A 16,276-nucleotide genomic window follows, 5' to 3' on the forward strand; every position below is an offset into this window, starting at 1 on the left:
TTAGTTTGCAAAGGGTGCCCTTGAGAACTGGAAGTGACAGGTAAGCAGGAAGCGTGGCTACGTGTACAACAGCTGAATGTTAGCTCAAGGTGGGAGACCAGGCTGCAGCTTGCCATGGCAGAAGGCCAAGGCTTGGGGTTTGGCTAGCCAAGAGCCAGAGGCTCAGATCTGGGAACCCTGAGGTTGCAGGCTTGCTGACTACCCTTTGCCTGGGGACACATCCCCTTTGTTGTACCTGTGGCTTCATGCCAGTAGTCATCTCTCATAACCCTGTAGTTAGGTTTGGTTTTTTTCTTTGTTTTGTTTTGTTTTGTTTTTTGAGACAGGGTCTCACTCTCTCACCCAGACTGGAATGCAGTGTCGTGATCTCGGCTCACCACAACCTCCGCCCCAGGCTCAAGAGATGCCTCAGCCTCAGCCTCCTGAGTAGCCGGGATTACAGGTGCACACACTACCACCCGGCTAATTTTTGTATTTTTAGTAGAGACGGGGTTTTACCATGTTGGCCAGGCTGGTCTCGAACTCCTTGACCTCAGGTGATCTACCCGCCTCTGCCTCCCAAAGTGGTGGGATTACAGGTGTGAGCCACCGTGCCCAGCCCCTGTAGTTAGGTTTTATCTCTAGTCTATATAACTCCCTGAAGCCAGAACTATGGTTTATCTGTATGTTCTCAGACCCCAGCCTAGTGCTGACACATATTTGATACTCACTAATAATTTCTAGGTGAATGAATTTTATTAATTTCCTAGATAATTACAGCTACCACAGCCTCATTATATCCGAATAGTCCTTTGGCCTCATTTTTTTGTGATAATTATATACATTTGTATTTCTGTAATTCTACATGCTTCCATTATTACTTTCCAAAATTCACATTTTTGTGATGAATAAGAGAGTAAGCAAAAGACATTCCTTTCTCCCAAACATTAATTACTGCAAGATGCCTGTATAATTAGTGAAACAGGCATCTCCTACACGTGCTAATTTAGATTCCACCAAAAAGTGCTTGATTAGCAACAAAAAAAATTTTTAAATGTTTCAATTGAATTAATTTAAAACAAGGAATAATTTTCAATTTAGTTACCCAGACAAGTTGTATGGATCCAGAGAGATTATTTTTAAATAAGGTGTTATGGACCAGGCACGGTGGCTCACACCTATAATCCCAGCACTTTGGGAGACCGAAGCGGGTGGATCACCTGAGGTCAGGAGTTTGAGGCCGGCCGGGCCAACATGGTGAAACCCTGCCTCTACTAAAATTACAAAAAATTAGCTGGGCGTGGTGATGCGTGCCTGTAATCCCAGCTACTCAGGAGGCTGAGTCAGGAGAATCGCTTGAACCCAGGAGGCAGAGGTTGCAGTGAGCTGAGATCACACCACTGCACTCCGACCTGGGCAACAAGAGCAAAGCTCTGTCTCTAAATAAATAAATAAATAAATAAATGATAAAGTGTTATGATCATGTCTAAAGTATCTGTGTGTCTTTTTCACATGTGACGTTACATTGAATAAATTAGAGAAGCTTTACTCAAGCCCCAAAGTAGTCACTACCATGAATGATAAGTCATACAAGGAAGAAAATGTAAGACAAGTAAGTTTCTTCACTGTGTATATGGTTTTGTTCTGTTCATGGATTGGATGATTCCTTTTTCATTAACTTTTCCGTTTTCTTTGCCTTTCTTGCAGATAAGTGCCCTCTGAGTACCAAACAGGAATGTACTGTTTATATAGAAATTTCAAATCAGCAGAAAATTCAAATAGTTATAACTTTTCTTTATAGTCCATCATGAGAAAGAGTAACAACAAGTAAGCAAGCTAATTATCAGCTATTTCAGTAGTTTCGTTTCTTTTTTTTTTTTTTTTTTTTTTTTTGAGACAGAGTCTCAATAGGCTGGACAGCAGTGGCCCAATGTCAGCTCTCTGCCACCTCTGCCTCCTGGGTTCAAGCAATTCTTCTGCCTCAGCCTCCTGAATAGCTGGGACTACAGGTGCACGCCACCACGTCCAGCTAATTTTTGTATTTTTAGTAGAGACCGGGTTTCACCATGTTGGCCAGGATGGTCTCCATCTCTTGACCTTGTGATCCACCCGCCTCGACCTCCCAAAGTGCTGGGATTATGGGCGTGAGCCACCGTGCCTGACTTTTTTTTTTTTTTTTAGTAGGATTTTGTTCTGTCACCTCCTGCCTCAGCCACCCCAAGTGCTGGGATTACAGGCATGAGCCACTGCACCCTGGCAGCTGTTCCTAAATACAATTTCCAAGCAGACGTGAGTGTTAACTTGCTTTGGAGAACAACAACAACAACAAAAAAGCGTAGCTAAGATATTGGCAAAAACTAAGAAAATGTCTTTTTTGGATTCTCATGTCTACATTTCAGCCTATTATTTGGAATGAATTCCTACAAGTGCATAATGAATTGTACCACTCTAAGCCTATTGACTGTTTGTTACTTCCCTGTGTGTGTTGATGTTCTGTTTCCTGGATATGGCTGAATTATCCTGAAAAATCTATAACTTCCTGTTTCCTTGATCTCCAGGAGACTGTTTTATGCTTCTCTACTCATATATATGATGTTTATATACTAGTCTCCTGTATTATTGATTCCACTCCTGTTTATGACCCGCTTCCTGTATGCAATACCCGTCATACCTCATTGGCTTTGCCCACCCCCTGGTTCTGGCTTCTCTGACCTGCCTTCGTCTTTTGCTATCCAAAACCACGTATAACATATTGTGTGCTAGGCTTAATGTGCTGGTCATTTGCCTGCTTGCTCTCAGATTCATTCATTTTTGTCCTTCTCTTACTCTGTCTATATCACAGGAAGCTGATTCCTGCCAACTGCATTTCCTGGGCTCATTTAACCATGCCCAGAATGAATTAGGACAATGAAAGATAAGGAGATAAAGTGGGAGCACTGGTAGAATAAGAGGAGGAGCCAACATATCCTCTCCCCTCTGATTCAGACAATTTCTCCACCATCACCTTCTTCACAATGGCCACTTTTCCTCTGCAATTGCAGTTCTTCTTCCCTGGCAGTGGGTCCAGGGCTTTGTTAACTCAGCTCCTCCCCAGTCCTAGAGGTAGATGGTAGAGGCTTCCTGCTATTACTACTCTCTGGGGTTCCCCTTCTTCTCCAGTTTGTCTTTCCAGCCATTCCAACTCCTTTGTAACTAGTTCCTAGTATTAAAGTCACTGAACTACCTGACTTGGGCCCTGATGTTTGAGTGGACCCCACCTGACACACTGAGGCTGACAATACTTGGCAAGTTGTTAGGCAAAGAGCAGAACAATTATCATAATCTTAGAAGCATTCATGTAGGTATTACAAGGCTCACATCTCCAGAACTTCCAGTGGAGACATGAAATAATTAATGAATATGTTACTGAAAATACACAGTACATAGTGAGAGTCATTTTAAATTTTTTAAAAGCCACTTCCCTTTCGTTCATTCTTTAGTAATCCCCCATCAATAGAAAAATCATGGGGGAAAGGAGCAGAGTGTACAAAGAATGCTGCCCACACTGAGCCCAAAATAGCTCCAAGTGGATTTCCCTGCACAAAAGAAAGATGTAATCAGCACCCAGAGTAGGTAGCAAAGCACAGTCAACACTGCTGTTCCTCTCAAGACCCCTGCTGCTCTCCCTCCAGAAACATACTCGCTGTCTGCATTCATTTGATCTTCCCATGACGTGAAAGCATCAATTATAAGTCGTATAATAAGCTTAATATATATAAAAGAGTCCAGGGCAGTTGTCAGTGGCCTAAATGACTAAGGAGTGACCCATCTTTTGAGACAAGCTTTGAAAAATCAGACTTCTGTGCTCTGTAAAGGGTTTTGTGGTTTTATGACCTTGGGCAAGATCCAGTTCATCATGTCTAGCTTCTAAATAAATCTTCCTTTGGTTTTTTTGAAATGGAACAGAACTACGAGTCACAAGAGGGATTCGTTTTATTATTTAAACAAAATAAACGCATGGCAATGCATGGTTTAAGGAACCAGGCGTTTGCTAAGACTGCTATAACAAAGTACCACACACTGGATGATGGCTTAATGAGAGAAACTCATTGTCCCCAGCTCTGGAGGCTAGAAGTCTGAAATCCAGGTGTCAGGAGAGTTGGTTCTTTCAGAGGACTGAAGGAGAATCTGTTCTACGCGACTCTCCCAGCTTCTAGTGGTTTGCTGGCAATGCTACATCATTCCAATCTCTGACTTCATCTTCACTAGCACTCTCCCTATGTGTGTGTCTGTATTTGTGGTTAAATATCCCCTTTTTTATAAAGATACCAGTCGTATTGAATTAGGACCCACTCTAGTGATTTTATTTTAACTTACCTCTGTAAATATCCCATCTCCAAATAAGGCCACATTCTGAGGTACTGGGGGTTACGACTCCAACGTATCTTTTTGCGGAGAAGAGAACACAGTTCAACCGATAATGAGCCATTTATAGAGATCAGCTCTCTATCTGTTTCTGACTCTTCTTTCCATACCTGCCCACCCATTTCTCTCCACATTGTCTCTTAACAGAACCTGTGGTTCTGGAAAACATCTGGTCAACTTATTCACACTGAGGAGTAAGTGGCCAAAACTGCCTTTGTCTGTCCGTAGTATACAGTGGTTCAAAAGGATAAAAATAATGATAGGAAACTGTTATGTTTTATATGTTCTCTCTCCTGGAAATATCTGCATTTTAACAAATTACAAAGAGTTATACCCATTTCTCATTATAAGTCACAAAACTTGGAGTTATGAGTAAAAGCTTGCTAAGCAACCATTGATTTTCATTGTAATTAACAGAAAAACTGCATTGGCTATTAACGGAAAGATAAAAGTGAGTCCCAGTTTGGTGATACAATGGTATGCACTCATAAGTCTCTACTTAAGATTACCAGAAACCAGGTGCAGTGGCTCATGCCTGTAATTTCAGCACTTTGGGAGACCAAAGTAGGAGGATTGCTTGAGCCCAGAAGTTCGAGACCAGCCTGGAAAACATAGTAAGACACTCTCTCTACAAAACATAAAAAAATTAGCTGGGTGTGGTGATGCATGTGTGGGGGCCCTAGTTACTGGGGAGGCTACAGTGGGAGAGCCTGGGAGATCGAGGCTGCAGTAAACCGTGATCAAGCCACTGCTCTCCAGCCTAGGCGACAGAGTGAGACTCTATCTCAAAAAAAAAAAAAATATGTTACTATAAATTTCTTCTTTACCAGTAGTAAAAGATATAAGCATTCCTGAAGGAGCTGCAAACACAGCTGCTGACATATCATCAGTATTATTTCATAAGTGGTTCAGAGGCTATGAAATTAGCAATACATTTAAACCACTTGAGGCCGGGCGCAGTGGCTCAAGCCTGTAATCCCAGCACTTTGGGAGGCCGAGGCGGGCGGATCACAAGGTCAGGAGATCGAGACCACAGTGAAACCCCGTCTCTACTAAAAATACAAAAAATTAGCCGGGCGCGGTGGCAGGCGCCTGTAGTCCTAGCTACTCAGGAGGCTGAGGCAGGAGAATGGCGTGAACCCAGGAGGCGGAGCTTGCAGTGAGCCGAGATCGCGCCACTGCACTCCAGTCTGGGCAACAGCGTGAGACTCCGTCTCAAAAAAAAAAATAAATAAATAAACCACTTGAGCCAACCATGGCTTCCTCAGAGGTCCGGCCCCTCCAAAAATGCATGCAGGAGCCATTTCTGTACCCAATAAAATATTTTTTTTACCTCAAGAATGTGGGATATGAGAGCACAGTTATCATATTTTTTAAAAACTTAATCCGAGGCACTCTAAGAACTAAAAACCATGATGGAAAAGTTCACTTCAGGTATTATGATCTAAAATACAGTCAATTCTCATTATTCATGGTAGTTATAGTTTATAAAGTTGCTGTAAACATTGAATTAGTGAATAATGAACCATTGCTCTTAAAGGAATACAGGTTTAGGTTTCTGCAAGCTTCTGGTCACGACGTTTTTGCCAACCAAACATATAACCTTGTTTTATGTGTGTTTCTGTTTAAAAACACTTTAGCATACATTGTTGATTTGTTAACATTGAACTCACAACTAATAGCACCATAACTCATGCCTGAGTGAAACTGATCCAACACATATTTTCTCTGTAAGGTACATCATAGCCTTCTCGTGCTTAAGAATCCTAGGCAGCACTTAGCACTATACTTGTTGGCCATTTTAAACAGCAAAATAATCACCAAAAAGAACAAAAGTGTGAAAAACATGGTACTAAATAAACAGAAAAAGGACACACATATAGTAAGAAAGCTGAAGTGGGAAGGCAGAGTGTTGCTTTGTTGAAATTCAGATGGGAATGTGTACAATCAACAACTCAATTTTTTTTTTATTTTCTGCGCATGTCTGCCAATGATCACAAAAGTGCTGTGGGTATTTATTCGGGGGTTACAAATAAATTTTAATGAGTAGGAGAATTTGCAGATATGAAAGCCATGAGAAATGAGGTTTGACTGTACGTCACCCTGGCTTCTATTGCCTATAAACCAAAAAAAAAAAAAAATTAAAAAAAAAAAGAAGGCTTTATTTGCCTAGCAGAGTGGGTTACATTTACACTCCATATTTGTAATTTGTCATGTGAGACCTCAAAGGATGTTGGATAAGTGTAGTTAATGTCCAAGTCCTGCTGCTGATTATCTGAGTGAACTTGGTCAAAGGGACTGGTTTTCCGTGGGTCTCCTCTTACTATTCATAAACTGATCGTCTTGGACTACTATACACACACACACACACACACACATCCACACATAAATATATACAAATTATCATCAAACTTTTCAAATCCAACACTCATATCCAACACTCACATGTTAAAATACTCAAAAATCAGGAAAATATATAAGAAATAGTACTCTAGACAGCGATATGATAGGACTTTTTTGCTGTATTTTTATACCTTTTGGTTTTTGAACTGTGAGAATGTATTACCTTTTTAGAAATTATTATTATTATTATTATTAATTATTTTGAGATAGAGTCTCACTCTGTCACCCAGGCTGGAGTGCAGTGGCATAATCTTGGCTCACTGCAACCTCTGCCTCCCGGGTTCAAGCGATTCTCCTGCCTCAGCCTCCTGGGTAGTTGGGATTACAGGTGCCTGCCACCATGCCTGGGTAATTTTTGTATTTTTAGTAGGGATGGGGTTTTGCCGTGTTGACCAGGCTGGTTTCAAACTCCTGACCTCAGGTGATCTGCCCACCTCAGCCTCCCAGAGTGCTGGGATTTCAGGCATGAGCCACCGTGCTCAGCCCCTTTTTAGACATTAAACTTTAAGGGGAAGAAGAAAGAGGAGGATGATGAGGAGTCAAGAGGAGGAGGAAAAAGAAGGAGAGGGAGAAGAAAGAAAACCCCTAATAGGCATTTTGCCTTCTGTATGGTAGGGAGCAGGGATTTTAAGCTCAGGTTATTCTATGATGATTAGACAACAAGGGTGTACATATTTACATATCTTTTTATAAATCATGTACTTAACAAATATCTTTCACGTATCTTCTTTATAAATCATGTATTTGTTAAGTACTTACTCCAGGGACAGTTGTTTGTATGTTATTCTATTTTTTTTCCTTATGCCTGTGAAGTAAGTATTAGTTTGAATCATATGAAAATGCAAATATTCAACCATTTTTGACCTGCAGAAATGTCCATTTCTTATACTCAACCCAACGTTAATGTTCCCATTTTAATAATGAAGAACCCAGGATTCACAAAAGCTGAGCAGTTGCTCAGTGGTGCCACAGTTGACAAAAGAGACTTTTGACCTGAATCCACAGCTCCTGTTTCTACCAAATAGTGGGATGAATTTCACAGAAAATGCATAACTTTCTTTACCTATGTGTGAACTTAAATGCCACCATGTGGCATTTCTTTAATCTTGACATAAATTAAGTCAAGATTTTCTCCCATCACCACTTACCCTCCATTCCCTAGAATTGTGTCTGGGAGGTGGCACAGGCCTGGCTGCCCTGTTCTCCCCCACACCTTCCTTCTGCTGCTGCTGCGGCTGGCAGGCCTCTAGAACTCTGGTGTCTTTCTCCCTACCTCAGCTTTGGAGGCATACATCCTGACTGCTCCTTTTCTTTTCTTTTTTTTTTTTTTTTTGAGACGGAGTTTCACTCTTGTCGCCCAGGCTGGAGTGCATGTGCCACCATGCCTGACTAATTTTTTGTATTTTTAGTAGAGACGAGGTTTCTCCACGTTGGTCAGGCTTGTCTGAACTCCCGACCTCAGGTCATCTGCCCACCTCGGCCTCCTAAAGTGCTGGGATTACAGGTGTGAGCCACGGTGCCCGGCCTCCTGACTACTCTTAAGCAGAAGGTCTACTTCAGAGACCACTTGACCACTTCCTCTGAAATCGTGAAGACTGTCTTGGATTCAGACAATCATCTAGTCTCAGGAAGGAGAAAAGTCCGGCTCTGACATACTGTACACACTCCAAGCCTCGAGTCTCTTCAAGGCAGTGACTTCGAAATTTCAAAACCTTCATGTTTGACTTTGGAAAGACTCTTAAACACCTCTTTGCTTATGATTTCAAAGTCCATTTTAAAATGGAAAAAAAAAATCAGAAAGCAATTCTGTTTTCTTTTGTTCCTTTCTTGAGGAAATAAAGGCAAAATCACTGTTGCCTGAATAATGAGACTGAGTGGAGTGGTAGGGATAATGGAAGAGAACAGATGGGAGAAGAGGAAAAGGGAAGTTAATGTTCAACATTCTGTCCTGCCACATTCATTGGTGGTTCTTTTCTCCAACACAGCTTTTCAAGTAGCTCTCAAGTTTGAGAATGCCCATGAAATTGTTCAGGGGAGTTGCTTCAAATGCACAGACCCTGCTTTATTTGGAGAATACTCTGGACCAATGAAAACAGGCTAATCTGTAAGACTATGTTAATGTCCACTTGTGATCAAGTCCAGCTTGAAGTGAGAGCATACAATCCTACAAAATAGAAGGAAGTATTTTAGGTGAATGAAATTGAAATTTATTTTTCAACCAAGCATTGAATAGCAATCCGGTGCTGTTTGAATAGCAACACCCATTGTGACTTCGGATCCATGGGTTTTTTGATTTGCCTGTGAAGCAGTTCTTTTAAACACAGGTGGGTGCTGGGCCATTATTTAACCAAGACTCTTGGACCATAGAACCGCATCAAAACAGCGTGACAGTTCAGAGGACAGTCAAGCAAAATGTACTTCTGTGCTATATCTAAATTGCAAAGGAGAGGAAGGACTCGGGAAAACAGTGTAATTAGAGGCAATTTAAGCTCCCTCGTAGGAGGAAAAGCAACATAGTCTATATTTAAAATTGTAGTGGGAACTTGAAGTTCTGAGGTCGTAAAGGTAAGGCTCAGGGAACAAGGAGAAGGGAGGGCTAAAAGGAAGAAGGCACAGTGTGTACTCAGATACCTTAAAGAACCAGAGAAACAGTTCTGGGAGAAAAGAATAGTAACATAACATTTCTCTTAAGCAGTACAATGAGAGACATCAGGCTGGTGAGAAAAAGAATAGGAAATGTGGGGAGAGGTTTGATAAGGTAGGGAGAACTGAGATGAAAGCAGATTGAATATCTATAAGAGAAAATAAAATTTGATTTTTTGGGTAGAAATATTTTTCTAGGTACAACGTCTCCAGGCATGCTATTCACGTTTAATTTAAATTATACAGCTTTATTGTGCTCACTATATATTTTTCTTTTTTTCTCTCTCTCTTTTTTTCGTTTTGGGATGGAGTCCCGCTCTGCCACCCAGGCTGGAGTGCAGTGACACAATCTCGGCTCACTGCAACCAACGCCTCCCAGGTTCAAGCAATTCTCCTGTCTCAGCCTCCTGAGTAGCTGGGACTACAGGCACCTGCCGCCACACCTGGCTAAGTTTTGTAATTTTAGTAGAGATGGGGTTTCACCATATTGATCAGGCTGGTCTTGAACTCCTGACCTCAGGTGATCCACTCGCCTCGGCCTCCCAAAGTGCTGGGATTACAGACATGAGCCACCATGCACCGCCTATTTTTCTTAAACTACCTTAAAAAGTGCTATCCAATCTTTTTGGCCATAGTTCAGAGGAGGGTAATGGAGTCTTATAGAGTCTCAGAGAATTTCCTCTCCTGAGCGCTAATTTTGCTTTCCTACATGGTCCTGCCATACTGGGAAAATAAACATGGGTTGTTTCTTTGAGAAGAAACAACTCCCAAAACGACTCTAGTTGTTAAAAAGGAGGCAAAAATACCAATGTTTCAAGTTTTTCCTGTAAAAGCTTTCTTCTTGCACAAATAATCCTTGGTTGCGTAATACTTTATACTTTTAAAAATAATGCACTTGGCTGAGTGCAGTGGCTCATGCCTGTAATCCCAGCACTTTGGGAGACCGAAGCAGGTGGATCATCTGAGGTCAGGAGTTCGAGACCAGCCTGGCCAACATGGTGAAACCTCGTCTGTGCTAAAAATACAAAAACTTAGCTGGGTGTGGTAGTAGGCGCCTGTAATTCCAGCTACTGGGGAAGCTGAGACAGGAGAATCGCTTGAACCCAGGAGGCAGAGGTTGCAGTGAGCCGAGATTGTGCCATCGCACTCCAGCCTGAACAAGAGAGTGAGACTCCGTCTCAAAAAAAAAAAAAAAAAAAGTAATGCGCTTTCAGATGCATTACCTCATTTAAATTTCAGTACAGTCTAGCATAAAAGGCATTTTCTATACCATGTGTTTTTTACATACTGCTTTTTTCACTATCAAAACCAATATAAGGTTAGCATAGTTAATTAGTTTCTTGTAACCTCAATCCTTCAACCTTTCACAGTTTTCTCTTTATTGTTTCCTTTGTCTTTCCTCCTGACTAGAGAGCATTTTATGCTGCTGAGCAGTTCTCTTGACTGGCAAATTGCTAGTCCTTCACTTAGTGAACTAACCAGGACTTGTAAGACCTAGAAGTCTGGGTTGGGATACATATCTGGCCTCCTATGTCATAGCCAGCTGCTCGGTCACTCATTGGTAGTGGGAGAGTCACTGTGGCCTATTGAGGCTGTTGAAGGACATCCAGGGCTATCACCCAAAGTTTGAAAGCCAAACTAGACTTGGCTTTGAACCCTAAATTTACCATTTAATAGCTTTGTGGTGTCCTCTGTAAATGATGATAACCACTTAATGTTGTTTGTAAGTTTCTGAGTGCGGTAGAGTTCCTGCCATATAGTAGGCATTGAAGGAGTTTCATTCTTCTCCCTTGTCTCATAGAAGGAGCACTGCCCAAGAGAGGAGTCACTCACCGCTTAGGAGACAAGGGTTACATATGATCTCCATAGAAATAGAGAAGTGAGACCCAGTGCGCTGGCTCGTGCCTATAATCCCAGCATTTTCGGAAGCTGAGGGAGGAAGATCGCCTGAGGTCCACCTGGATACCATTATCCCAAGATGGCCCCAACAGTGCACAGTGACCAGCCCAATGAGCCCCAGAATTATGTAACAACAAACGCAGACCTTGTCAGCCAATCAACATCACCCAGACATTTTACTTTCATAATGTGGGACAGAGATAGTTTTAGTGTTTCTGTTTTAAAGGACCTACCTCCTTTCTCTTCTAAATCTCATCCCTGAGGGTCTCCTAGACTGTTGCCTCTGTTTGTGCCAGGTTCCCCACTTGGCAGTAAAACTTTTCCTTTCTGTCTCAATCTTAGGTCCTTAATAGTCTTTTTTGTTTTTTAACAGCACATTGGAAGAATTTGTATATTAGCCTTGGAGGAAGAGGGATGGCAGTTATTTCCCCATGGGAGAAAATACAAGAAAGCCCCTGTGAATTACATACGATAGCTGTTGATTGTCTGCCTAAAGAAGAGAACAAAGCTGCAAGGGCTGCACGAGATGGTAGGAAGAAGTTGCTTCAACAGCACAACCCATCTCTCTGTGACTGGCAGTGGATGTGCTGACTCACTGAGGATGTGCTGAGTACATACATTGGCCAAATAACACATCAGGTGCCAGAGATGGGAAGGTAAGAACATGGTTCTTATCCTAAAGACTTCAAAGCCTAGTGGGAAAGGACAAATGAAATAATGTAACACGTTATGATGGTGGTTCATGCTGAAATATGAGCCAAGATGAAAATTATCTGTGGTTATCAGAAGGGGTATGGTCAGTTCTAGCTAGGGGGTAAATAGGAGGTGTCACACCATGGGGAATACAGATGCTAATTAGGGTCTTCATGTTGAATCTAGCCAGCAGTTATTATGTGAAAATGAAATAAGTTATGGAGTTTATTGAAAGCTCGGGTTTGTCCTTATTCTTCTATTTTCTTTTGAGGCAGGGTCTCACTCTGTCACCCAGGCTGGGGTACAGTGGCATGATCTCGCCTCACTGCAACTTCTGCCTCCTAGGCTCAAGTGATCCTCCCATCTCAGCCTCCCGAATAGCTGGGACTACAAGCACATGCCACCATGTCTGGCTAATTTTTTTGTATTTTTTGTAGAGATGGGGTTTTGTCATGTTGCCCTGGCTGGTCTTGAACTGAGATTAAGCTGTTTGCTTGCCTCGGCCTCTCAAAGTGTTGAGATTACAGGCGTGAGCCACCGTGCCTGGCTGATCTTTTCAATTATACATAAATGTTTATTTCACAAATGTGTGTATATATATGTATACATATGTGTATGTATGTGTGTGAGTGTATGCATACATATATATATGTATGCATATGTGTGTCTATCGGGGATATGTATATATTAGAAATACTGAGCTTTCTTTTGTGACTATTTGTCTTGCTTCTCTAGCTTAAATGTTCAAGGGCTTGAAGCCATGCTTCTTCTGTTATACATTGTAGATATAATTGGTGATTTCCCTTGAATAAGCTGAAACTGGGGTCACCTTACTGTACAGTTATTATTATTATATATACGTATATATATGCATGCACACACACACACCTTTGACATTAATTTCAAAAATATCTTTCTCTCTTCTTTTTTAAGACTTCTGTCTTTACTTTTCACCATGTATTTTCTTCTCCATGCTTGTCTTATAGTTTGCCAGCATCAACCAGCCTGGGACCCAGCAATGTGCACCTGGATCCCTGGAAAAGTGGAGCAAGCCCAGTATTATCGTATTATATGTAGCCCCTGTTTCTATTTTCAAAGCTCCATTCGATTCAGCAACTTTCAAATCAGCTTGAGCTTTAGAAAGTGCTGCTTTCTTTATTTGGAGGAGATGTTCCATGCCCAGCATTGCTCTCTTGTTAATCCTTAGAAATCTTTTCTCCTAATATTACGTATGCTGAGGCCAGGCGGGTGGCTCATGCCTGTAATCCCAGCACTTTGGGAGGCCGAGGCGGGCAGATCACGAGGTCAGGAGATCGAGACCATCCTGGCTAACACGGTGAAACCCTGTCTCTACTAAAAATACGAGAAAATTAGCTAAGCGTGGTGGCGGGCGCCTATAGTCCCAGCTACTCAGGAGGCTGAGGCAGGAGAATGGCATGAACCCAGGAGGTGGAGCTTGCAGTGAGCCAAGATCGCACCATTGCACTCCAGTCTGGGCGATAGAGCGAGACTCCATCTCAAAAAAAAAAAAAAAAAGTACATATGCTGGAGCTCTCTGTTTCAACCTGCCTAAAACTGTCTCTCTTCCAGCTGTTTCAGAGTCACACTGATCCAAGGAACAGGGATTTATTCCTCTCACATTTAACAGGAGGAAAGCTTGAAGTAGCATAACCTGATAAAGATTCCCCAACTGGGCCAAAGACTCTGTTTTCTGTGCTGTTCCAGTAAGTGCCCCTCCCCAGCTAAGAAACTAAGAGGCAGAAATTCACCTATTCATCATTGTGTATCCTCTCTTGGGTAGTGGGGCAGCTGTGGTTGAAGCTTACCTCACAACCCCTCTATTATGGAGGCCACAAAAGCACGTTGAAAACTATAATGCATTATAGCAACATAGGGTACTACTGCAATTATGTTAGAAACAGCAACCCGTTAAAGAGAAAAGGTTTTTTGCATAGATCACACCCACCCCTCATTCCTCTATCACCATTTATGTGAGCTACTTTGGGACTAACTTGTTCCTTGGTGTCATTAAGAGGCTACTCATGTTATCACAAAGGGGTACAAAGAAGACTTCAGCGTTTCAGGAGTATTCCTTTATTTTTAAAAACATGTCTGTCTCGGCACCGTGACTCATGCCTGTACTTCCAGCACTTTGGGAGGCCAACGCAGGAGGAGCTCTTGAGCCCAAGAGTTTAAGACTAGACTGGGCAGTACAGCAAGACTTCATCTCTACTAAAAAATTTAAAAAATAGCCAGGTGTGGTGGCCTATATCTGTAGTCTCAGCGACTCGGAAGGCTCAGGCAGGAGGATTGCTTGAGCCCGGGAGTTTGAGACCAGCCTGTGCAGGAATCCAGCCTGCAGACCCTGACCCAGTGATAGATGAGAGACGTACACTGACACAGGTATTTTGCCTGTCAGTCTAGCTAAGGGGCTCTGCTGTTGGTCTGGAGCATCACCTCAATAAGCTAGCAAAGTTCACATTTATTTAGTACAGATTAAATGACAAAGGTCTCGAGTAAACACCACTAGAGGGTAATTAACATTGCTCAACCCCCAAATAGAAAGCAATTATACACCTGAGGTTGATCAAAGTTTGGTTTTAGGACTACATGAGTAAACAAGCTATTCAGATAAACTTCCACATATTCCCTTATTATTTGCTTTTTTGCTGTCAGCTAAAGGTAGAGAGGATTAGGCTGTCTTCAGCCAAATCTGTTACTGAAGCGATGTAAACCCCCACAGACTTCCAAGAAGGTTTGCTCTATTTCTTATAACTATCTTTAAAATTTTTTCCACCAGCCTGACTGAACTCCCACAAGCCTGGTCAACATAGCAAGACTTCATCTCTACAAAAAAAAATTAAGAATTAGCCAGGTGTGGTGGCCCATATCTGTAGTCTCAGCTACTCAGAAGGCTCAGGCAGGAGGGTTGCCAGAGCCCAGGAGCTCAAGGCTGCAATGAGCCATGATCATGATCATACCACTGCACTCCAGCCTGGGTGACAGAACAAGACCCTGCCTCTAAAAAAAAAAAAAATATTGTGCTGAACATTGATTAATTGTAGGAGATACATGTATATTTTTTATTATCATCTATGCTTTTTCTCATTTATAAATGTCTCCAGATTTTTTTTTAATTCTGTGAGCAGAACTTCATAGCTACTAGGTTAGGCTAAAACATAATTAATGTATAAGAAACAGGACCCAGTTCCATTGAATCCAAAGGTAAATTCTAAATCTCCCACATTTATCTTTTTTCTTTTAAAAATTTATTTGCTAATTTTTCTTAGCATTCCTTTCCCCCATTTATGCTAAGAATACCCAAAGTACTTATAGCAGCATCATTTATAATAGTAAGCAATTAGGATGTTAAGCACACTATCAAATGATATTCAGAATGGTAAGTCTAATGAATGAAATTGTGTCAATAAAAATGTTAAATTTTAAGTATGACATACAAAATTGTATATTATACTTTTTTTTTTTTTTTTTTTGAGACAGAGTCTTGCTCTGTCACCCAGGCTGTAGTGCAGTGGCACAATCTCAGCTCACTGCAACCTCCACTTCCCAAGTTCAAGTGATTCTCCTGCCTCAGCCTCCCGAATAGCTGGGATTACAGGTGTGCACCACCACACCTGGATAATTTTTGTATTTTTGGTAGAGACGAGGTCTCACCATGTTGCCCAGGCTAGTCTCAAACTCCTGAGCGCAAGCTATCCACTCGCCTCAGCCTCCCAAAATGCTAGGATTACAGGCGTGAGCCATCATGCCCAGCCTAATATATAATGTTTATGGATGCCAAAGTATGTGTCAAAAGTATAAAATCAAGTGGTAGAATGGTAAATGCTGAGTGAATAAGAGCGATTTTTATATAATGATGAACATTGAGGTAGGAGAGAAATACAATCAATAGTACATGGGGCCTCAGTGGATTGACAGTGTTTTCTCTTTTTAAAGGGAAGCAAATATGTGATAATGTTAAGATTTGAAGAAGCTGAAAGATGGATGGATGTGTGTTCCTTTATTAGTTTCTTGCTTATGCGCGTGAACAACTTCACAGTTTTTTGAATGCCATTGTTAAAACGTCATATTCCATTGTGCTGGTCATTTGAACTTTTTCACTTATTCTGTTGAAATCTTATAGAAAACAACATGCAGAGAGAATTTTGGAAGTAGAAGGGAAGAGGACCCACGCAAAGTGGGGACTTGAGAGATACAAGTTACAGTTAGCAGAACAGGAAGTGAATATTCATAT

The 16,276-nt window shown here is 41.6% G+C and overlaps 1 long non-coding RNA gene across 1 annotated transcript in view; it reads left to right on the forward strand.

Moving 5' to 3' along the window:
- LOC139357077 (uncharacterized) overlaps positions 1-16,276 on the forward strand; it is a 54,410-nt gene that overhangs the window by 12,782 nt on the left and 25,352 nt on the right. Inside the window, exon 3 of the long non-coding RNA XR_011609693.1 lies at positions 11,702-11,984. This is a non-coding gene — a long non-coding RNA (uncharacterized lncRNA). The remainder of the gene's footprint in view (positions 1-11,701; positions 11,985-16,276) is intronic.

The sequence above is a fragment of the Macaca nemestrina genome, chromosome 11, assembly GCF_043159975.1.
Source record: "Macaca nemestrina isolate mMacNem1 chromosome 11, mMacNem.hap1, whole genome shotgun sequence".
NCBI classification, from domain to species: domain Eukaryota; kingdom Metazoa; phylum Chordata; class Mammalia; order Primates; family Cercopithecidae; genus Macaca; species Macaca nemestrina.